Here is a 25,922-nt window from a genome sequence, read left to right as displayed (position 1 = left end):
AGTTATTTCTTGACTCAGTTGCTACTTCCAAAATGCTCCTCTCATCCAACACTGCTAATGTGTGATCAAATTATAATTTTTATAACTTCTTACTTCTCACCAATAATTTCTTAGCAAGGGGTAATTACTGTTAGGGACAGAATCCACAGACACATAATCTCACCTGCTATCTAATTAGAAGCTAAATGATTCCTGAAAAACTTTGGGTTAGCAGTTCAAGTGTGAAATTCCACATTAAAAGTTCAAGGCCTTGGGTATATGGCAATGCTGAAGACGATAAGTTGTGCCTTACACAGGAAAATGCTTGATAGGTACAAATTCAAATCATATTTCAGTGAACTAACCAAATTTCTCAGCCATAATCAAAAGCTACCACTGCAGTAGCATGGAACAAATACAGGGCCAGACAATGTGCAAAAACCTAGAGACCTCGAGACACCCAGTTTAAATTTGATATCACCATCAAACTTCACCACTTGAGGCCCAAAGAATGTTGCAGAAGAGGAGGTAAAAACATTGCAAGCATGGGTTCCATGCTGGGGATTAAACTGTCAAAATAAAATAAAATGAACCAATATTATATCGGGAGGATTTTGTTTCATAAAATTTTGTCTTTTTTTTTAACATTACTGGTCTATTGCTGTGTATTATGGTTTCTGCTTGTGTGCTTCCATGGTTTTCCTCTATGTGCATGTGTGTGTCTGAATGGGTATGGTTTTCTTTTGATTTTTTAATGCTCATTTATTCTATTGTGTTTGAGTTTTTAATTAGCATGCTTGTGTGTGTGTGTGTGTGCGTGTGTGTGTGTGTGTGTGTGAGAGAGAGAGAGAGAGAGAGAGAGAGAGAGAGAGAGAGAGAGAGAGGAGAGAGAAAGGGGAAGAGGATATAGACTTGGATTGGTGGAGAGGATCTGGAGGAGAATAGGAGTGGAGAAATGTAGTCAGAACGTATTGCATGAAAGATCTATTTTCAATATATAAAAAAGATGAAAATATTGACAAACCAAGATACATCAAGAAATACAATAAAAAATTTTGAAGATATCGATGCCAAGCGTCCTGAAGGTGCTGTTTGAAAAGCTCCAGTGCTCGCACCCCCTGGACCGACCCTTCGCTGCCCTGGTTGGATATTTGCTGCAGCCCTTTCCCTACACTCTTGTTTCTCACTGTCAGAGGCCTGGCTCCGAAAGCTAGAGCCGGGATAACAAAGAAGTGATGTAAACAAGAATGAAATTAATGGAAGTTCCTGGGAAAATTATGCAGAGAATTGAGTCTTTCCTAAGAACTTATTACTTAAATAAACATTCAGATCACCAGTGAGTGTTATTAGTAAGCATGGGATAGAGAATTTGAGAAGGGTTATTAAGGAAGAAAAACCTAGGGAAAATTTAGAAGCTGACAAGATGTAATTGGATTGCTAAGTTTTAATGTTCAACTTTAGAAACAAGGAACTTGTATTACAGGAAGAGATTTTGATCACGAAAGTTTATGACAAGGCTTGGTGCTTTCCCGAAGGCAAAAGTAAGCAGTTTTAGAAACCCTGATGTTCTCCTGCTCTTTACAGAATTGTAATAAAAATAGCAATCACATTGTAACAATGATTCAAGACAGAGACACAGAAGGCATCTTGGTGCAGTGAACTACCTGCCTACTTTCCTGAACAGAATTCTCAGACCAGAACTTTACTGATAGACTGTCCTCACTTAAACAAAGGGACTGCACAATCTCTTAAGAATCAGAAAAAGGATGGTGGTCTATGCCAAATATGAAAGAAATACAGAGGAAGGAAAGGAAGAATTAAATAAGGGTTAAAGGTTGAACCTCTATAAAAAGTCAAGTTTGATGTGATAGGTAATAGAAAATAACTTTTGAGCTATTAATCATATGCCAGACTGAAACAAAATCAAATTCAAATAAAGGCAACCTGTCTAGCACTTCTGTAACTGCAAGGTTTTATAACAGTAATCTGAAGAAAGGAGATATTGAGTTTAAAGAATATTTATTTTATCATAATGTTAATTTTTAGTTCTTATAAAATTTCTGTTTGCTTGCTTTGTTCCTCTTTCAATATTCTTATGTAATCAAGAAATACTTTAGAAGAAAATACATCTTGAAAGGGTATGTAATCAATGAATAAAATTTCTGAGGAAATGATTTTATGTATAAATAAAGTTTGAAAGAGACAAAAGTTGTCAGAGTAGGAAAAGCCATAGTGAGATGTGCTTCCTCTCTGTCCCATCTCCCCTGAAGCGAATGACTTCTCCTGTCTGATACTTTCTTTCCTTCACAGCTCTTGTATCATCCTTCTTCAGACTCTGCCCGCAGTCAAGGCTGGTCTCGAGCAGAAAGTGTATATACTGTTCTTGTGGTTGGCAAGGGTTCAGTTCTGAGCTCAAGCTCACAATTGCCTGTAACCCTACCTGCAGTGGGATCTGATGCTTATGGAATCCTCAGGCACACAAATATAATTACAAACAAACGAACAAACCAATAAATGAACTAATAAATAAATGTCTTCTTGGTTAATTTTCCCTTGATCAGATAAAAATGTTTCTTGTTTTGATTTTTTTTATTTATATTTCAAATGCTATTCCCTTTCTTGGTTTCCTGTCCATAAACCCCCTATCCCATTCCCCTCCTCCTCTCCAACTACCCCCCTTCCCACCTCCCTGCCCTGACATTCCCTTACACTTGGCGGTGCTGGGGGGGCAATCTTGGCAGGACAGAGGACTTCTCCTCCCATTGGTGCCCAATAAGGACATCCTCTGCTACATATGCAGTTGGAGTCAGGGGTGTGTCCATGTGTAGTCTTTGAAAAATGTCTTTTGTTTTCTCTTCATTACTTTTGCTTTGAAGTCCACTTCCTGAGATATTCAGATAGATCTCTGTTTCTTACACCGTCTTGGTCCACTTACAGTGCTGATTCTTCATGGTAAGCTGAATTCTTTGTTAAAAACAAAAACATGTTTTTGTTATTGTTTGTTGTTTCTTAATTCAACTAAACTATATCTCTTGATTGAAGAGTCGAGAAGCACATTTAAACTTATTTTTGGAAAGTCTGTGTTGGTTGCCACCACATTTCTTCCTTTGGTTTATTTATTCATTTGTTTTCCTAAGTGCTTTTGTGGTTTAATAATTAAAATTTTATGTTGTCTCTTGGCTATACCCGTATTTATTTTCATTCTGAAGTATTTCTTCTAGTATTCTCAGAAATTCTTGCTTGATAGATCTTTTGGTTATATATGGCACTGAAAATTCTATTTCTTCTTCAACTATGGCAGATAGTTTGGTTGTTTGTTTTGTTTTCTTTTGGTAAAAGTAGTGATGTCATTATGATCTTTCTGAACTACTTTTTGAGTGCACTGCACTTCGCTGTTCTGGCACTGAATGAGTACATTGGGAAATCGGTTGCTATCCTGATGCGCTTTCTTTTATACATGGCAAGTGTTTTATTTTCCCACCAGTTCTGATTATACAATGTATTTCATTGTTCTATATATTTTAGTTTTTTGCTAATATATGCCAGTAAAAGTTTCTTTTCTGTCACTATTAGATGTTCTTTGTGATTCTTGTAACAGTATGAAAATGTCTACCGAATGTGGGAAGTTTTCTTCTGATGTGATGTTGAAGAACTGGTCTATCAGTGATCTGGGATGCTTCCCTTCCTTTTATGTCGATAATTAGTTGATTTGCTCCCTGATGGTATGCTAATGTGCATATACCCCATCTGTGTTTTTAAAAAGCTGTTACTTTTTTCACTGATCCAATTCCTCTACTTGATCTATTCAATTGCTTCAGCTTTCCCAGAAGTTTCTAATTAGATATTTGGAAATTTCAGTTCTATTTTCATATATGCTGTATTTTTTGTTTAGTATTTCTACCTCTTTACTTGATTAAATTTCAGTTCTATTTTCATTTAAGCTGTGTTTGTGTTTATGTTCCTATCTCTCTATTGATTCTTGCAAGTCCTATATTTTTTTACTTGTAATTTTGTTTAGTTATTTGTTTATATTTTATGGTCCATAATTAGAATTTTATCTCTACCCTATTTAAGTTAATTCAGGTATTTTTATATCCTATTAGAAGTCCTGGAATTATTTTAATTATATGTCCTGAGTTTTGTCTAGGTAGTTCCCTTTGAAGAACACATATTTCTATAGGCCTGGTGATCTTTGCAGGGGACTTTTAAAGTCTTGGCCTTTCATAATGCTTCTGTTTTCACAGTAGGGCCTGGCATGTGATTTATTTCTATTTTGTGCATCTGATATGGATCCCAGCTGGGCCTAGGTCTGAGGCTGAAAAGGGAGTAAGTATGCAGAAGGACCAGCTAGACTCTGACAAGGTATATGTATGTGTTCCTTTCTGGTCTTGGGCCTAGAGGACAGCACAGGTCTAGAGATCTGGGTCAGACTCAGTATGGAATCATGCAAATGTGAATCTATCTGGGCCCTGGACAATACAGGGCACTGAGGAAGCTACTGCCTGAATCTAGTGTGGAAGGCCAGTGTCAATAAGAGATATAGTGTAAGGAAAAAATAAATCCTGTTATATGACTTCATGCATATAACTATATGTAAGTTAATCTTGTTTAGTGCCAAGATTTTCTAGCAGAAATTAAGTTGTCTCTGGGGACAGAATTAGAGATATGTGAAAATAACTAGTCACTTATTTATTTAAGTTCTATGTGTCATTTTTTAAAAAGAGCATAGAAAATTTCTGTACCACCTTAGGTCATTTCACTTCATCATTCGTTCTCAGGATTTGTTTCTTACAACTTCATTTTACTTGTGGTTTCTCATAAGAGTGAACCACAGCACATTTGGTATCTCAGGGTACCTCCTGGAAGTTTATTCCACAAAATGCAATGATCTTTCACTTAGAGCCCGGACTATGCTCCTCCACATCGTGTTCAATAAACAACACATAATGATTTCTTGCTAGCTTAGCTATTAACATTCATAGAGAGTCTATTACTAGAGTTGATTACCTTGTGTATCAAAGTGACAGATCTACAGCCACGATGACAGTATTTCAGCTCCCAAGCACCCATGGCCAATTAATCCCTTATGAATCTGACCAGAGTTAGCCAGTTGTGACAGCTTTGGAAGTGTGTCAGCTCTCCTTGATAAAGGACACTGCAGCATTTAAACTCACATTAGTATCTGTGGAGAAGCTTTTGAGCAATGACTTTAGCGCTGTTTTTTCTTTTTAAATAAAAAAAAGGAAGAAAGGTCAGAGCATACAATTAGGTGTAGGTCTCAGACTCAAAGGAGAACTAAACCTGGCTCCAAAGCAAATGCCATTTTCACTTAAAAACTTGTAATTATAAATGCATTTAAAGCATTGAAAATCTCTATCAAGTAGTGTTTTAGTAGGTAGCAGCAGACCCTATGCATGCCACAAATGCATAATGTACCTAGAGATCTCTGTTTCTATGGAAACTCCAATCACCTAAAATTGAGCAGATGCTACAGTTTTACTTCAAGATTTCATCCTTTCCCAGAAATGAATGATTCTTCTGCCTGCAAATAATGGTATTGACTATAGTTGTTTTTTCAGGTTTAGGAAATAACTAAGTCAAAATAAGTTAATTCCTGCATGCTTTGTTTTTCTCCCAATAAATAAGTAAAGGAGGAAGTCTTTACACAAAACTATTTTATAAATAATTTATTGGTGTTGTTAGTGAACAGCTTACCCAGAGATAGAGAGGTCATACATCTTGGGGGAAAAGCTAAAACTACTACTTTACTAAAGAAGCATAATTCCTAAAAGTATTCTAGATAATAATCATTATACATTGTCATTAGGACTGGTAAGTGTAGCTCTCACCCTCCTTGAATAATTTCCCTTTGCAGTAATGGTCGCTGTTTTAGAAAAACCAAATTCATTAAAATGCATATTTGTGGAGCCAAGTCCTAACTGAAACATCTACAACATGACCTCTGAACCGAAGACTAAAAAAAGCATTGTAGAAGGGAGGGAGGAAATAGATATTCAGAGGCAGAAAATCAGGAAGATTACTGTGAGATTGTGTCTCTACAAATGTCAGAATACACTCATTAAGTCTTACCAATATGGGTAGCTACACATGACCGAAACAAGGACCAGAACAACAGACATGCTAGCTAGCATGGAAGAAGTCCAGCTCAGGAGTGCCCATTCCTACTAAAAGACCTATAGCCGACTAAGGAATGCCGAGAACAGTGAAATATTTTTCCATGGGCAAGAACACACTACTTGGTTATTTGATACTAAATGCTCAAACCCAAAAACATATACATTCAAGTAACACATGGACCAAGAAGGTTGTATCTATATATTTAAGAACACACACACACACACACACACACACACACACACACACACACACACACACAAATAACAAAAAGGACAAAGGATAAAAACCTGCAATTATAGAAAAAAAGCCATAAGTTTTAAGAGATCCAAGGAGTGAGTGAGTGTAGGTACCAGGGAACATTTGGAGGGAAGGACAGGGAATGGGGAAATGAAATTATATTATCAAACCTATAAAAACATAAATTCTCCTTTTAAAAGTAGTAAATAGAAATAAACTTTCTAACTAATTTACCTGTTGTAATAATGAATAATTTGAAATATAAATATTATTCAATAAATAGGTTTTATAGATTTAGTTTTACTGGGACAATTTTACAAATAAAGTTTGCAGGTAAAGAGGGAACAAGACAGAGAATGAGAAAAAGCCAAAAGATTAGAAAAGATTGTCAGAGTTAGTTTTAAGCCAAACAGACCAATTAATTCAGAAGCCAAGAGAAGCCAGTTTGAAAGATTCATATCACACTGTTCAAAGCTCAAGTCCAAGTGGATCAAGGACCTCCACATAAAACCAGATACACTGAAACCAATAGAATAAAAAGTGGGGAAGAGCCTCAAACACATGGGCACTGGGAAAAATTTCCTGAACCGAACACCAATGACTTATGCTCTAGGATCAAGAATTGACAAATGGGACTTTATAGAATTGCAAAGTTTCTGTAAGGCAAAAGACATTGTCATTAGGACAAAATGGCAGTCAAGAAATTGGGAAAACTTTTCCAATTCTACTTCCCAGAGAGGACTAACATTCAATATATACAAAGAACTCAAGAAATTAGACTCCAGAGAATCAAATACTACTATTAAAAATGGGGTATAGACTTAACAAAAAATTCTCAACTGAGGAATATCACATGGCTGTGAAGCATCTAAAGAAATATTCAACATACTTAGTCATCAGGGAAATGCAAATCAAAACAACCCTGCGACTCCACCTCACACCAGTCAGAAAGGATAAGATAAAAAACTCAGGTGATGGGGTTGGGGATTTTGTTCAGTGGTAGAGCGCTTGCCTAGCAAGCACAAGGCCCTGGGTTCAGTCCCCAGCTCTGAAAAAAAAAAAACTCATGTGACAGCAGATGCTCTTGAAGATGTGGAGAAAGAGGGACACTTCTGCATTGCTGTTGGGATTGCAAGCTGGTACAACCACTCTGGAAAACAGTCTGGAGGTTCCTCAGAAAATTGGACTTTGCACTACCCAAGGACCCAGCTATACCACTCCTGGGCATATGCTCAAAAGTTACTCCAACATATAACAAGGACACATGCTCCACTATGTTCATAGCAGCCTTATTTATAATACCCAGAAGCTAGAAAGAAATCAGATGTCCTTCAACAGAAGAATGGATACACAAAATGTAGTACAGTTAAACAATGGATTACTACTCAGCTATTAAAATAATGACTTCATGAAATCCATATGCAAATGGATGGAACTAGAAAATATCATCCTGAGTGAGGTAACCAATCACAGAAAAACACACATGGAGACACTCACTGATAAATGAACATTAACCCAAAAGCTGGAACTATCCATGATGAAATCCATAGACCACATGAAGCTCAAGAAGAAGGATGACCAAAGTTAGGATGCTTCAGTCCTTCTTAGAAGGAGGAACAAAATATTTATAGGAGGAGATACAGAGACAAAGTTTGGAGAAGACACCGAAGGAAAGGACATTCAGAGACTGCCCCACCTCAGGATCCAGTCTATGTACATTCAGCCATCAAACCCAGACCACATTGCTGATGCCAAAAAGTACTTTGCTGACAGGAGTCTGATATAGTTCTCTCCTGAAAGGCTCTGCCAGGGCATGACTAATACAGATGCAAATGCTCTAGGTTAGGCCAAGCTGTGAATTTGCACAGCTTGTGTACAATTCTCATCTCATGACTTTATCTGAGGAAATTCAAGTTTCATGAAAAGTATTTCATGTCCATTCTAACTATGACAGTCTGAGAAATGTACATACATAAATATATATCTGTAATATATGTAAAATGCATATTTATATACATATAAGTATAATATATAATTATATATTACATATTACAAAATAGTAAACATTTTAAAAACATGTATGTTAAATATTATAATTCAAGACAACTCTATGACATATCTGATTATAAACCCATTGACATGTAAAGAAATCTACTCTGAATGACAAAGAGTGTATGTAGGTCAAGTGATCAAGTTCTATGTCATAGAGAGGATATGACGCACACTGCTGCTTTGTACCAATGGAATTTCCATGAAGAAACACTACAGTAAATGGTATTAAAATAGTCCTTTTATAATCCTGTAACATCAAAGTGCGGTTTAAGTATTATAGAAAGTAGAATGTTAAAATGTCTATTAAAATACAGATTTCTAGTCCTCATATTTTATTTTTATTAAATAAAGTATATCCATATTAAATATATATTCATTTATGTATGAAGATATTTGAACAAAATAACAAATTCTACCAGGTAAATTATGTCATTTGATTCCCATCACCTCAATCAAAAGGACAATTCCTTTCCTATCAAGATCCAGAGCCAAAAAGACTTAAACCATCATGTCCTACCTACCCACCACACATGTACCTATGCTCCATAGATTTCTGAGTTTGACACTGCATGCCTAATGTGACCATATGTTATCACAAGAACTCTGCCAGAAAGCACGACTCAAGAGCTGGATGGATATTATCAGATCTCTGGTATAAAACTTCTTCAATTGTCTCATCATATTACAACCACCTTTATTTTCCCCCAGTAACTCTTCATCAGCCAATGTATTCTTCCCAATTCATACAACTATGCAGAAACATAATGGTAATTTAATGACCTTTTGATTACATTTTAAGCAGTTGTAGGATATGGTTTGAATTTGCAGCCTTGTTTTGTGTTTTATTATTTTTCATAGACAGGATCTTGCTTATTTGGCTCCAAAATCTCTTCGTAGGCTGTGCTAATTTGCATGTCCAACAACCATTCTGTCTTTACCTCTTTAGTGCTGTGAGCCAGGCATGTACTGTTAGTATCAGAATGGTGATGGAAATTGGTAGCATGGTTGATCCCTTTAATTATGTGCACATGTGTGCACATGTGTGCACATGTGTGCACATGTGCACACACACACACACACACACACACACCATACATAACAAAAAGCAGCAAAGAAAAAGGAAAAGAAAAAGGGGGAGTGAGTTACCAAATAAAACTAATTCCTCATGATAAATGAAGTGTATCAGAAAAATCTTTAGGCACCAAGGAGAAAACAGGTAGAGAGAGAAAATTAATAAAAATAATCATAATAGAAATTAGGAAAATAATAAATATGACTTTGTAAGATTGCTTTATACAAAGGACACACATGTGTATGTCCCATGAAAAAGAGTTTCCAGGTAAACAATTCATTGTGGGAGACAGCTGTGTGATGGTAAGGGAAGGCTCAACTTAAAAGGCCAGAAATGAGAGGATGAAAAGAATTTATGAAAAAAACCTAGAAATTTCACATGAATGCATATATTTGAATATAAATCCCGCTCATTGTTTATTGTTTACAAAAAAGAGTCTAACACAATACAATCACTCAATGGTTTTAAATTCTTGCTTTAAACTATAAATATTTCTATTGAGAATATAAAATGCAGCTAGATTACACTTGGCAAAGAGACTTGCTCTCATTGCTCTAAATAGTTTTCCTCTCCATGGCAAGGTTGCATAGATTTCCAATCACTTTTCTTGTTTCTCTTCAGTTTCATCTAGTAAAGAGGCATTCAGATGTATGCTAGGCATTCATCTAGTAAAGACCATAGAGGTTCAAAATATCTATCATTTTGAGGCTAGCCTTGTCTACATAGTGTGTTCTAGGCCAGCCAGAGCTAACTAGTAAGATCTTGTAACCTTAACATTCATTTCAATATGTCAATATTTTGTTAACTTTCTCGCCCGATATTCCATCCTGTAATTTCTCCCTCTCATCTGCATTCTCCATGTAATCTTCCTATTGTAGTTCCACTCCATTTCTTTATTGCACTATACTCTTTGCTTATACACGTATATACTATATATGTGTGCTATTGAATAGGCAGAAATCGAGCAAGTGCCCAACTAGAAGTTATATCCCTATTGAATAGAATTTCTTTTGCTGAAAGGTCATGATGATACTAAAGGTGAAAATTAATCATCAATATCACCTATCTATAAATCCTATCACTTAAAATAAACTTCCTGCAAGAAATATTGATGCCACAGTGGCAAAATATTATGGGAGTAACCAAACACTTTTTGATTTGCTTTAAAGCCCACTTAGCACACTTGGTTCACCTGAAACTTTACATGATACCTGAGACTAGATAAGTCATTGGCCTAAGGAGAAACTTACTATTATTCTGCTTAAGGAAGAGAGCAATAAAATGATTCATAGTGACATACTATTATATGCATAAATAAAAATATTGCTCAGTTTTCAGGAGAGAAGCTTCTACTTAGAATAGAAGGGAAATTAAACATAGACCCATGTATATCATATAGAGAGTAAGAGATTTTGCAGCACTCAGTCTTAAATGAGTTTATCAAACCATTACCTCTCAAGGTTCAGTGAATAATTAAAATTTAGAAACATTGTGGAAGCCAGGTAGGGTGTGTAAATTCATGGAAACAGCATATTCCAGATAGAAAAAGATCAGATGAGCATATGAACTCACAATGAACATAGCAGCACCCGCCAGGACTACACAGGTTTAAGGCAGAAATAATCTAAGGAGCTAGAAGCAGACATGGACACTCCCAATCTAACCAAGATACTTGCAATTGTTGATTGTTATAACATGAAAAAGTCCATTATTTTTCTAATTGAGTGTCCCAGAGTAAATAAAAGACACCAGGGCAGACTCTGCTTCCAGAAGCAATTGACCAAAAGAAACCAAACGCAACAGTATTTTTGTTGACTTTATTATTAATTAAAGCATGCATAAAGAAATCTTTTTACTAGTTTATGATGATAGCTTAATTTTAATGAGGTCTTATTGGTGATGAAAATTGAAAAAAAAAGACTTGCAAACATTTAGGTCTCAATGAAAGATTTTTATTATTATTTTCTAGGGTTTTTCTAGGTTCAGCATATCTAGATGACATCCTCACATGTTCAAAAGACAAGCTGAATAAATATGCAGTACAATATTGTTAGAAAGAATAATAGGGCTGGAGAGATGGCTCAGTGGTTAAGAGCACTGACTGCTCTTCCAGAGGTCCTGAGTTCAAATCCCAGCAACCACATGGTGGCTCATAACCATCTGTAATGAGATCTGATGCCTCCTTCTGGTGTGTCTGAAGATAGCTACAGTGTACTTACATATAATAAGTAAATAAATAAATCTTTAAAAAAAGAATAATAAAACATGGTATCAACCATTAATAGTTCTGCAGTCAAGACAGTGAATATACTAACAGTAGCCACGGATGACAAAAACATGGTATTAAAAACAGAAAGAAAGTGTCTGGAGCCCAATGGACTGAGGAAACTAAAGAAATAATCAAGTAAGTTATTTTAAAATATATCAGCCAATAAAATAATATCTTACAGAATTAGTTAAATTTTCCAGACGATACAGAAGACTTTTCCAAAAGAAAAGGAACAGATTTTTTAGGAATGCATGTATACTCAGTAACCTGGCTCTATTTGGATTAAACAAAGGATAGAGAGTGTTAGGGAGACATCAAATGCGAAGATGAAAGCTTCAGTGACTCATGGATCACAGTGCTAGTAAAGCTCTGGGGCTTTAATCTGTTGGAAAGTGGTGGTCATAAAAAGGATATTTCAGAAGAGAGCATACTTAAGGAGACATGGGTAAGAGTTCAGTGGAATGACAAAGAAGAACGGAGTGTCTAACTCATGAACAGATAGAGAATATATTATAAAAGAGAAAGAAATTTCTCTTTCTCAGAGAAAGATGGGAAGAAAAGCAAGGAATCCAAGGAATGGAAAGGCTCAGAAAACATCCTCATTCACAGCATCCTATTCGTTGTGAGTTTAATGAGGTATTTGTGGGCCTCAAATAAAATCTTGATTTCATCTAAATAGAAACCTGATTCATAGAGATATCATATAGACCTTTCCGAGTAGACTCTTGACTTCCATCAAAATGTGTGTTTATATTTAAAGTGAGAACTCACGAATGTTGGAACTACCTACAAAACCTCATGGTTGGGTAGGATGTTACACATTGTGAAGAACTTGTAATGTTTTCAGCCAATGAGAAGGCCCAGTGGATGAAGTTTCTTGATGCTGACCTGAATAAGGATGCTTGATTCCCTACGGCATACTGACTGAGGGTAACGACCAATGGCACATGCAGTTCTCAGATATCCACTTCTGTATAGTATGCAGGCACACGCACACACACACACACACGCACACACACGCACACACGCACACACACACATACACACACGCACACACACACATACACACACACGCACACACACACACCACATCTCTCACACACACACCACATCTCACACACACACACACACATACACGCACACACACGCACACACGCACACACACACCACATCACACATACAAATAAATATAACGATTTTTAATATTTTAATCTACTACTATGTAATGTAAGAAAAAACACAGGATAATCTTTGAAATGAAACATAATCGGAAAAGGAAATGTAATATTAAATGTGAAATGAATATGAGCCATTGCCTTTACACTATCTATGGAAATGAGATTATTGTACTATTTTTTGCCACAAGATAATTAAGAGAAGTATGCATATAGACACACAGAATGAGAGGGATGGAGAGATAGATAGATGGATAGTTAGATAGATAGATAGATAGATAGATAGATAGATAGATAGATAGATAGACAGACAGACAGACAGACAGACAGACAGGCAGATGCTAATATACTACACAGAAAGAAATTCAGAACTTCAAAAAGTACACTAAGAGTTTTCAGGCTAATTATTTGATTGTTTTTTTTTTTCTTTTTTTTCCGGAGCTGGGGTCCGAACCCAGGGCCTTGTGCTTGCTAGGCAAGTGCTCTACCACTGAGCTAAATCCCCAACCCCAGGCTAATTATTTGAATAACCAGGCTTGTGTGTTCATGTTTGTGGCCTGAATCCTGCTTCATATTGTTGAACGTGTCTTACGATATAAGAGAAAGTCTCATTTGTCTTTGTTAAATTATGTCATTGCTTTGGATTTTGATATTACTGTAACTATCAAATACATAAGTTATTTTTAGTGTCTATATAAATAAATGACTGGCTATTGGAATGTATATTTAAGATGGTGCTAAAAATAATTCATTATCATATTGATATTTAGTCATTGAGCTTTCTAAATAGTCCATAATAAAATGATCTTTGAGACAGCAGTAAATTCTATTCTTTTCATAAAATTGAGGTGAAGAAAAAGTTTTCTGTTATCAAGAAAGGATACATTTCTATTGGTTCAAACACAACATATATTTTATAATATTTATGTAGAGGACAGTTATGACTTCTAGTAATGTCTAGTATCAATATGTTATTTGATAGTTGAAAATATTTAAACATCTTAGATTCTGTTTAATTTCATATAACAGATCATAAACATTGATTTAAATATTTTAGGGAGCAGCTGTTTGGATAAAATGCTTCCTCTAATATTTAATGAGCACTAATTCATTATAACTCCTAATATTTTGAGGAAAATCATGATATTTTTAATAAGGTATAGCCCTGAACCTTACATTTTAGAACTTGTGAATTTATAATTTTTTCAGATGTAGTATTGATATGCATTTACCTTCTGCACCAAACCATGAACAAACAAACAAACAGATGAAAATGAAGAAACCCTTGTGTCCCAGCTCAGGTTTCCAGCAAGATCAATAAATACACTTCTATGTGGATAAAGCTAAGCCACAAATGATGACAATTTCACACCCTGTTAGCACCTTCTGCTTGTCATTGTGAGGACAGATGTTCTATTCTTAGAAATAGCTACCTTCTCTAGTCAACAAGGAGTCTTTACAATACAGGCTTCTAATGCATTTTCCTAGCCCCCCGTGAAGAGAAGGAAAGCTTTGTATGACGTTCAGAACTGCAGGGCTGATATGGTACTCTTTTCCGGTTTGGGGGATTTTTTAAACTTGTTTTTGGTTTTGCATTGAACAAAAATCAGCAGTGTTTCTAGGCTAGAAGAAAGAAAGACATCAAAAGTGACTTGCCTCAGTTTCTCTAAAAAGTAGGAATAAGGCCAAGGGAGACATGAGAGAACTGATATTTGCAGAAGAGCAGATTTAATATTAATTTTAAAAACTGACAGTATTAGTTGAAATGGTCAGCTGGACAGTGATCTCTTTCTCAGATTACTGTAATTAAGTAATTAAGTAAATATTCTCTGTGTAGTCAAGTTTAAAATAGCATGTGCCTCCTGAGCCATAATAATTAACTTACATATTTACAGAGATAAGAATATTTTCCCCATCAATCACTCTGCAAGGATGTATTTTACAACATAACATAAGAGCTGGACCAACAAAATGAAAGAATTTTTTAAAAATCTTCAACAGCTCATTTTTTCAATGTTTCTTGAAAATTATTTCAGAATAAACTCTTGGATTAGTTTTTCTTTCTACCCTATCTTTGTGTGTGTGCTGCGTGTATGTGTGTGTGTGTGTGTGTGTGTGTGTGAATGTGTGGGTGTGTTTGTGTGTATGCTGTGTGTGTGTGTGCTGTGTGTGTATGTCCATATATGTGTGCTGTTCTATGTGTATGGTGCTGTACTGTGTGTGTATGTGTGTGTGGGTATGTGGGTGTATGTGCTCTGTGCAGTGTGTGTGTATGTGTGTGTATGTATGTGTGTGTGCGTGTGCGTGCGTGCATGTGCGTGAGTGTGTCTGTGTGTGTGTGTGTGTGTTATGTATGTATGTTTGTATGTGTATGTGTGCCGGCCAGCTAGTCAAAACCAAAAATACTTTCTTCCACTGGCCATGGCAGGCTGGGACTGCTGTAGGAAATTTTCTCAAATATCCCTATCCTCCAGTATGATTTCTTCAAACTCACTCTCTGCCCTGTTGATCCTAATTACAAGTGCCTCTTCTTCCACCCCAACTCCATTCACCTCTTGGTGTTAATCTCGATAGCTTACAGCATGCTCCTGACATTTAGCATTTCAGCTAAGATTGATATTCATCATAAGTGTGTCCCCTACTAGAGGATAAATCCAAAGATTTGGGCTTAAATACATCTACTCATATGGATTCCCCCAATCGTTAGAAAATCAGTAGCATTTAAGTAAATTATAGATGCACTTGGCAATTATTATGAATATCATAAATGTTCACACTTGTCTTAGAAGACCTCTTCAGCTCCCTGTGTTTTGCCTTTCTAGCTCTGATATTGCTCGAAGCATTGAAAACTCGGTAGCTTGAAATGACACTAATGAACCAGTGATCCTTATTAGCACAAAAGCAATGCATATAAGCCAACACAAACTACTACTATCCTTTCAAAAGCTTCCCTAATCGTTTATTATCCTTGATGTTTGGCTTCCTAATTATGTCTTTAATCAACTCATTACCTATTAAGTACTCAATTGATTACATTGAGCTACTGGTTATAGTAAGGGCCTTTGAATGTTTTATTCTTACAATTTAAGAAATTATCTTTGAGGTGACTTTGATTCAACAGCCACACGAAGGAAATATATATATATATATATATATATATATATATATATAGTCAAGAAATATTCATTACAGTAGACTAATTTGTAATGATAAACTAACAAATGTGAGAGCAGACGTTAGATTTTCAGCTCATATCTTATGCAAAGTCCTTTGTTCATCAAAGATAATGATGCATGCAGGGCACTTGCATATTTGCTTGAATTTTTTTCTACTGTTTTGATACCAACCACACTTTGAGTATCCATGGATCTAGATAGGAGAATTTATTCAGCATTGGTCAATTAGAAAATTGTCTTTTTGCAAAGTAATAGTGAACAATTGAAAAACTCTTGTTTCATACATTTTTATTCACTGTAAAATTTTTACTTTGCTCCACAAAGAATTGTTCACCTACTTTATATTTTTTAACATTTTCAGAGGAGTCTGTGAATGACATGTATCTGGTTCTCTCTCTCTCTCTCTCTCTCTCTCTCTCTCTCTCTCTCTCTCTCTCTCTCTGTCATATGAACCTTGTGAGGAAAATAAATAACAGATGTGTTCTTGTGTTACTATGAATAATATATATATATAATTTCAGTAAATAAGCTTGGCTTTTAAATAATGCACATATAGACAGTAGAGTCAAGTTCAACTTTAGTCATATGCAATGAAAGTAATGATTTTCATTCATCTTTATGAGAAATGGAGGCCTGGAAAAACGTCTAATAGGTTCACATTTTACCACCAAAAGAGACAGTGGACATTAATTGAACTGACATATGTATAAACAGTAGCAAATTGATGTCATAAGTGATTGTCTTCCAGCAAAACCACCACCATCTTGGCAAGTTCAGCTGTGACATTCCCCTACCCGACACTGCCCCTTGCAAAACAATTCATGTATACTAGTCTTGCACACTGCCTCAAGCTGGAGATTCTTCTCTAACAATCTAGCTGTTCCCTGGTCCCTGCCCATTCAGTATGTGGGATGAGTGAGAGGCTCTAGATCCCGGAAGGAACTAGAGCAGGGGCTTCTTCATTGACTCAAGTATGAGTAAGCCATCATCACTGTTGTGTACGGCTTTTCAGTTGAAGACTGTTATGGGATGCAAACATTATCCTCCTAATTATGCTCCCAAGAAAACCCTGTACACTCATTGGTTCCTCCACAGTGAATGATGATGAACTGATGCCTCCCTATGTCCCTGAGAGCTTGAGAGGAGGGGTAGACATTGCTTCTATTTAATCCCTTCAAAGGAATTTAAGCAACAACAGATGACCTCAAAGACAGCAGGATCATAGAGCATTTCAACACATAGGAAAGATACCTGTAGTTGGGTGCTAGGAAAAGGAGTATTGGGAGATCTTTCACTTGCAAATCCTTCATTCACTAGATTCAGCATTTGATGAGAAACTATCTTCACATTAACATTATGGAATGGATGTGGAAAAAAAGGAAGTGCCTAAAAGTTAATAAATGGTGTGAGGGGATGAAAAATTTAGCCCTTAATTCTTATTTTACAAAATTTAAAGTTTGATAGTTTAATCATATCTTATAGACTTTAACTGGAATAAAAAAAATCTAAGAAGTGAAAGTGGATACTTTTATTTTTTGCTTAAAATTTACTGAAGTGTAAATTTAATGGGAAGCATAACTAGTTGGCTAATCACAGAAGAATTTATAAGTCTTTTTCATGTACTCCTTGAGAAAAATGTAATAGAGGCAAATACACCATTTGACTTAATGACACCTAAATGTGACATATGACAGCTTCAGAGAGAGACAGATAGAGTCTGGTTTGTTCTGAGTGTGTGAGGAGATAATCAAAGCCCCTCAGGGAAATCTCTGCAGTGAATGCATTGTGTTCTTTTACGTAGCTAATGTTTAGACAAAGCGGAAGAGTGTTGCAATTGAAATACAGAAACTTATCAGAATACACTTACAAGCAAACAGTATAGAAAGTGCCATTAAAACTTTAGCGACTTAGATTTGAATTAAAATAGTAAAGCACAAAATATGGCTGTCTTATGTCAGAGGTCACAGTGTATAATAATGTTCTATTTAAAATATGACAAGATAATTGTTTTAAAAGAAACAAATTGGAAAGCAAATCTGTTGATTTCACTATGCAGTTTAAGGAGAAAAGAGCTCTCGTTCTAAATGACTAATATACAAATTAACACACCTACTTAAGAACTATAAAATTCCTTTCTATTATATTTCTTTTAAATTAGTTTATTTTCATTACAAAAGTTGCCCCCTTCCCAATTCCCTCTTCTCCAGTTCTTTTACCCTTCCCCCTCTGTCCCACCTCTGAGAGAGTGCTCCCGCACAAGGTCACCCACCCCACCTTACCCCCACCAGCATCTCTCTTTCTAGGGCATCAAGTCTCAAAAGGAAGGACATCCTCTCTGTGGCCATATGAAGCAGTGCTGTGCTACACGTGCCCTGGGCCACAAACCAGTCAGGTATGATTCTGGTTTTTTGACTTAGTCCCTGCAAGCACTGAGGGGTCAAGATTAGTTGACAGTGCTGTTCTTACTGTGGGATTGCAACCCTTTCAGCTCCTTCAGTCTTTCCTCTAACCCTTCTATATTGGTCCTTGACCTCATCTTGGTCTCTGACCTCAATTCAATGGTTGGCTGTAAGTATCTACAGTTGTCTCAGTCAGCTGCCGGTAGAGCCTTTGAGGGAACAGTAATGGCAGGTTCTTGTCTCCATATATATCATGGCCTCAGTAATAGCATTAGGGTTTGGTGTGCACACATGGGCTAGATTCCAAATTAGGCTGGTCACTGAGTGGCCTTTCCTTCAATTTCTGCTCCATTTTTGTCCCTGCATTTCCTTTAGGCAGGAACAATTCCAGGTTAAAAAATTTGATGATAGGTGGGATATTCCCTGGCTCAGCTGGAGGCCATGTTTGTCTATTGGAGGCAGTCTCTTCTGCTTCCACCTCCCAACTGTTGGACATTTCAGGTAATGTCGCATCAAGTGAATCCTGGTAGCTTAACTAACTAGACAGATAGATAGATAAATAAATAAAAACACTAACCCGTATAAGTATTCAACAGCTCTTTAAGAATTACATTTGAGATAGCCATTAGGTTTTTTGTTATTCTTGCCCATGACTATGGGTAGCATAAGAGCTTACATATTAAATACCATCTTCTACAGATTATGTTTGGAGAAAATATACATGACTTCTAAGGCCATACCCATCAATTATAAAACAAGTTAATCTTATCCATATGTACCATGGTATAGGATAACTTACTTTTTACTGGATATTTCATGTATTTATATTTCAAATGTTTTCCCCTTTCCTGGTTTGCCCTCTGGAAACCTCCTATCCCATCCTTCCTCCCCCTCCTTCTATTAGGGTGCTTCCCCCAACAACCGACCCACAAACTCCTACCTCCCTGACCTGGCATTTCCCTACATTGAGGCATTCAACCTTCACAGGATCAAGGACATTTCCTCTCATTGATGTCCAACAAGGCCATTCTCTGCTGCATATGTTTCTGGAGCCATGGGTCCCTCTATGTGTATTCTCTATGTGTTTGGTGTTTTAGTTCCTGGGAGTTCTGGGGGATATGGTTGGTTGATTTTGTTCTTCCTATAGGTTGCAAATCCCTTCGGCGCCTTCATTCCTTTCTTTAAATCCTCCACTGAAGAATCAGTCCAATTGTTGGCTGTGAGCATCTGCCTCTGTATTTGTCAGACTCTGGCAAAGCCTCTCAGGAGACATCCATATCAGGTTCCAATCAACAAGCACTTCTTGGCATCTACTACAATAGTGTCTGGGTTTGGTGTCTGTATATGGGATGAATCACCAAGTGGGGCAGTCTCTGGATGGCCTTTCCTTCAGTCTCTGCTCCACACTTTGTCTCCATATTTCTTCCCTTGAATATTTGTTCCCCATTCCAGGAAGGATCAAAGCATCTTCAGTTTGGTTGTCCTTCTTGAGCTTATTAAAGAGGTATGATGGTCATTGAGAGTTCTATTTCTAGAGAAATATGTTTGCCAGCACTGACTTATGAACCAAATGCTTAGGCTGTATTTAAGTATGATGGTCCAGCCTCGTTCAAGTCTTTAACTTATGAGAACCCAGATAATATCCTACCTTAATGTCCTGAAAGGCCCTGAATCCAACTTCCCTAAAGTAACAGCATGGATAAAGGAGGGAACCTGGAACTCTGACCCCTAGTTGAGGAGTTATTGGCAACTGGTGACTACTACGTGAGGGAGAGTGTGTTTTTCTTATTTACAGTGATATATCATCCTATCAGAGGGCACCAAACCTTGAGTAGGTGGTTCTATATTTATGTAAATTCATGCCATACTAAAGTAGTATGATTTTTTTTAAAAAGAGGAATAAAGTTAGGAGGGAAAATTGCTGGTGGGGGATCCAGTATAAGTATAAGGAGATAGAATGTGATAGGTTTAATCAAATGCATTTTATGTAGATGTGAAGTTTTAAAGAATGAAAATGAAGTGAAAATGAAAGAAAAGATATATTTTATAATCTGGCCTATAAAGCTTAGGGCTTTCTACTTAGGATAGTTGATTAAGGGCATTCTGTGCTTCTAAATTCTATCAAGAGTTTTTGACTGGCATGTCAGGGAGAAGGAATCATTGCTGAACAGCTAAACTGCCTTTCTAGGTTTTATAAAATACAGTCAGGGAGGATGTCTTCTGTAGAAGAGGAAATGAACACAAGAAAATTTGACCCTGAGAGTTCACTAAAGTAGAGAAAACATATTAAATATTGAGAATTCAGGATGATCCATCCTTGGCATAGACAGGAACTCCATCTTCATGATGGATTGCATCAAGCAAGAGAGAGGACAGACATCCTTGGTTATGTTCCTCAATCTGGGGTGGGGTGGGGAGTGGCAGAGATGGGAGGGAAAGAGAAAGAGACAGAAGAAAATATAAAAATAAAATAAATAAAAATAAAATAAAATAAAATAGCAAAATATAAAAAGCAAATGTAACTCAGAATGTCAGCTAAAGTCACACTCAACATCACATTTTGTTTCTTACACTCTGAGTTTATTTTACCGTATTGTATTCATGTATTAATATGTATAACCTCCCGGAAGGGGCGGCACAGGTCTTCCTGGTTGCTGCCGCTGCAGAGAGCCCCTGGGCAGCACCCCACGAGCGAACTTGAGCCTCGGGACCACAGGTAAGACCAAATTTTCTGCTGCAAGAAAGCTGCCTGGTGAGCTTGGGACACACGGAAGCAGAATTTCTCTAGAACCGGGCACGTTCTGTGTTTACCGGAAGTCCCACACCCGCGGATCCCGGCCCGCAGCAGCTCTCTGCTCCCAGACCAGGTGAGAGAGAGACCCAACCGCCTGGTCAGGTGGGCACTCCTGAGGCTGCAGAGCGGAAGAGACCACCAACACTGCTCACCCCTGCCCACATCCCTGGCCCAAGAGGAAACTGTATAAGGCCTCTGGGCTCCCGTGGGGGAGGGCCCAGGAGCGGCAGGACCCCTGCCAGAGACACCGCCGGACCCTGAAGGAAACAGACCGGATAAACAGTTCTCTGCACCCAAATCCCGTGGGAGGGAGAGCTAAACCTTCAGAGAGGCAGACAGGCCTGGGAAACCAGAAGAGACTGCTCCCTGCACACACATCTCGGACGCCAGAGGAAAAAGCCAAAGACCATCTGGAACCCTGGTGCACTGAAGCTCCCGGAAGGGGCGGCACAGGTCTTCCTGGTTGCTGCCGCTGCAGAGAGCCCCTGGGCAGCACCCCACGAGCAAACCTGAGCCTCGGGACCACAGGTAAGACCAAATTTTCTGCTGCAAGAAAGCTGCCTGGTGAACTCAAGACACAGGCCCACAGGAACAGCTGAAGACCTGTAGAGAGGAAAAACTACACGCCCGAAAGCAGAACATTCTGTCCCCATAACTGACTGAAAGAGAGGAAAACAGGTCTACAGCACTCCTGACACACAGGCTTATAGGACAGTCTAGCCACTGTCAGAAATAGCAGAACAAAGTAACACTAGAGATAATCTGATGGCGAGAGGCAAGCGCAGGAACCCAAGCAACAGAAACCAAGACTACATGCCATCATCGGAGCCCAATTCTCCCACCAAAACAAACATGGAATATCCAAACACACCAGAAAAGCAAGATCTAGTTTCAAAATCATATTTGATCATGATGCTGGAGGACTTCAGGAAAGACCTGAACACACTTAGGGAAGCACAGGAAAACATTAATAAACAAGTAAAAGCCTACAGAGAGGAATCGCAAAAATCCCTGAAAGAATTCCAGGAAAACACAATCAAACAGTTGAAGGAATTAAAAATGGAAATAGAAGCAATCAAGAAAGAACACATGGAAACAACCCTGGATATAGAAAACCAAAAGAAGAGACAAGGAGCTGTAGATACAAGCTTCACCAACAGAATACAAGAGATGGAAGAGAGAATCTCAGGAGCAGAAGATTCCATAGAAATCATTGACTCAACTGTCAAAGATAATGTAAAGCGGAAAAAGCTACTGGTCCAAAACATACAGGAAATCCAGGACTCAATGAGAAGATCAAACCTAAGGATAATAGGTATAGAAGAGAGTGAAGACTCCCAGCTCAAAGGACCAGTAAATATCTTCAACAAAATCATAGAAGAAAACTTCCCTAACCTAAAAAAAGAGATACCCATAGACATACAGGAAGCCTACAGAACTCCAAATAGACTGGACCAGAAAAGAAACACCTCCCGTCACATAATTGTCAAAACACCAAACGCACAAAATAAAGAAAGAATATTAAAAGCAGTAAGGGAAAAAGGTCAAGTAACATATAAAGGGAGACCTATCAGAATCACACCAGACTTCTCGCCAGAAACTATGAAGGCCAGAAGATCCTGGACTGATGTTATACAGACCCTAAGAGAACACAAATGCCAGCCCAGATTACTGTATCCAGCAAAACTCTCAAGCAACATTGATGGAGAAACCAAGATATTCCATGACAAAACCAAATTTACACAATATCTTTCTACAAATCCAGCACTACAAAGGATAATAAATGGTAAAGCCCAACATAAGGACGCAAGCTATACCCTAGAAGAAGCAAGAAACTAATCGTCTTGGCAACAAAACAAAGAGAATGAAAGCACACAAACATAACCTCACATCAAATATGAATATAACGGGAAGCAATAATCACTATTCCTTAATATCTCTCAATATCAATGGCCTCAACTCCCCAATAAAAAGACATAGATTAACAAACTGGATACGCAACGAGGACCCTGCATTCTGCTGCCTACAGGAAACACACCTCAGAGACAAAGACAGACACTACCTCAGAGTGAAAGGCTGGAAAACAACTTTCCAAGCAAATGGTCAGAAGAAGCAAGCTGGAGTAGCCATTCTAATATCAAATAAAATCAATTTCCAACTAAAAGTCATCAAAAAAGATAAGGAAGGACACTTCATATTCATCAAAGGAAAAATCAACCAAGATGAACTCTCAATCCTAAATATCTATGCCCCAAATACAAGGGCACCTACATATGTAAAAGAAACCTTACTAAAGCTCAAAACACACATTGCACCACACACAATAATAGTGGGAGATTTCAACACCCCACTCTCATCAATGGACAGATCATGGAAACAGAAATTAAACAGTGATGTAGACAGACTAAGAGAAGTCATGAGCCAAATGGACTTAACGGATATTTATAGAACATTCTATCCTAAAGCAAAAGGATATACCTTCTTCTCAGCTCCTCATGGTACTTTCTCCAAAATTGACCATATAATTGGTCAAAAAACGGGCCTCAACAGGTACAGAAAGATAGAAATAATCCCATGCGTGCTATCGGACCAATACGGCCTAAAACTGGTCTTCAATAACAATAAGGGAAGAATGCCCACATATACGTGGAAATTGAACAATGCTCTACTCAATGATAACCTGGTCAAGGAAGAAATAAAGAAAGAAATTAAAAACTTTTTAGAATTTAATGAAAATGAAGATACAACATACTCAAACTTATGGGACACAATGAAAGCTGTGCTAAGAGGAAAACTCATAGCGCTGAGTGCCTGCAGAAAGAAACAGGAAAGAGCATATGTCAGCAGCTTGACAGCACACCTAAAAGCTCTAGAACAAAAAGAAGCAAATACACCCAGGAGGAGTAGAAGGCAGGAAATAATCAAACTCAGAGCTGAAATCAACCAAGTAGAAACAAAAAGGACCATAGAAAGAATCAACAGAACCAAAAGTTGGTTCTTTGAGAAAATCAACAAGATAGATAAACCCTTAGCCAGACTAACGAGAGGACACAGAGAGTGTGTCCAAATTAACAAAATCAGAAATGAAAAGGGAGACATAACTACAGATTCGGAGGAAATTCAAAAAATCATCAGATCTTACTATAAAAACCTATATTCAACAAAATTTGAAAATCTTCAGGAAATGGACAATTTCCTAGACAGATACCAGGTATCGAAGTTAAATCAGGAACAGATAAACCAGTTAAACAACCCCATAACTCCTAAGGAAATAGAAGCAGTCATTAAAGGTCTCCCAACCAAAAAGAGCCCAGGTCCAGACGGGTTTAGTGCAGAATTCTATCAAACCTTCATAGAAGACCTCATACCAATATTATCCAAACTATTCCACAAAATTGAAACAGATGGAGCCCTACCGAATTCCTTCTATGAAGCCACAATTACTCTTATACCTAAACCACACAAAGACACAACAAAGAAAGAGAACTTCAGACCAATTTCCCTTATGAATATCGACGCAAAAATACTCAATAAAATTCTGGCAAACCGAATTCAAGAGCACATCAAAACAATCATCCACCATGATCAAGTAGGCTTCATCCCAGGCATGCAGGGATGGTTTAATATACGGAAAACCATCAACGTGATCCATTATATAAACAAACTGAAAGAACAGAACCACATGATCATTTCATTAGATGCTGAGAAAGCATTTGACAAAATTCAACACCCCTTCATGATAAAAGTCCTGGAAAGAATAGGAATTCAAGGCCCATACCTAAACATAGTAAAAGCCATATACAGCAAACCAGTTGCTAACATTAAACTAAATGGAGAGAAACTTGAAGCAATCCCACTAAAATCAGGGACTAGACAAGGCTGCCCACTCTCTCCCTACTTATTCAATATAGTTCTTGAAGTTCTAGCCAGAGCAATCAGACAACAAAAGGAGATCAAAGGGATACAGATCGGAAAAGAAGAGGTCAAAATATCACTATTTGCAGATTACATGATAGTATATTTAAGTGATCCCAAAAGTTCAACCAGAGAACTACTAAAGCTGATAAACAACTTCAGCAAAGTGGCTGGGTATAAAATTAACTCAAATAAATCAGTTGCCTTCCTCTATACAAAAGAGAAACAAGCCGAGAAAGAAATTAGGGAAACGACACCCTTCATAATAGACCCAAATAATATAAAGTAACTCGGTGTGACTTTAACCAAGCAAGTAAAAGATCTGTACAATAAGAACTTCAAGACACTGAGGAAAGAAATTGAAGAAGACCTCAGAAGATGGAAAGATCTCCCATCCTCATGGATTGGCAGGATTAATATGGTAAAAATGGCCATTTTACCAAAAGCAATCTACAGATTCAATGCAACCCCCATCAAAATACCAATCCAATTCTTCAAAGAGTTAGACAGAACAATTTGCAAATTCATCTGGAATAACAAAAAACCCAGGATAGCTAAAGCTATCCTCAACAATAAAAGGACTTCAGGGGGAATCACTATCCCTGAACTCAAGCAGTATTACAGAGCAATAGTGATAAAAACTGCATGGTATTGGTACAGAGACAGACAGATAGACCAATGGAATAGAATTGAAGACCCAGAAATGAACCCACACA

The 25,922-nt window shown here is 37.3% G+C and overlaps 1 protein-coding gene and 1 long non-coding RNA gene across 3 annotated transcripts in view; both read right to left on the bottom strand.

Moving 5' to 3' along the window:
* The window catches only part of Sgcz (sarcoglycan zeta), a 1,080,539-nt gene that overhangs the window by 626,928 nt on the left and 427,689 nt on the right, over positions 1–25,922 (bottom strand). The gene's annotated exons all lie outside the window — the stretch shown is intronic.
* LOC134482388 (uncharacterized) overlaps positions 776–25,922 on the bottom strand; it is a 43,797-nt gene continuing 18,650 nt past the window's right edge. Inside the window, exon 2 of the long non-coding RNA XR_010058404.1 lies at positions 776–21,117. This is a non-coding gene — a long non-coding RNA (uncharacterized LOC134482388). The remainder of the gene's footprint in view (positions 21,118–25,922) is intronic.

The sequence above is a fragment of the Rattus norvegicus genome, chromosome 16, assembly GCF_036323735.1.
Source record: "Rattus norvegicus strain BN/NHsdMcwi chromosome 16, GRCr8, whole genome shotgun sequence".
NCBI classification, from domain to species: Eukaryota; Metazoa; Chordata; class Mammalia; order Rodentia; family Muridae; genus Rattus; species Rattus norvegicus.
The sequence above is the reverse complement of the archived record's forward strand: the minus strand, read 5'-3'. Positions and strand labels throughout refer to the sequence as shown.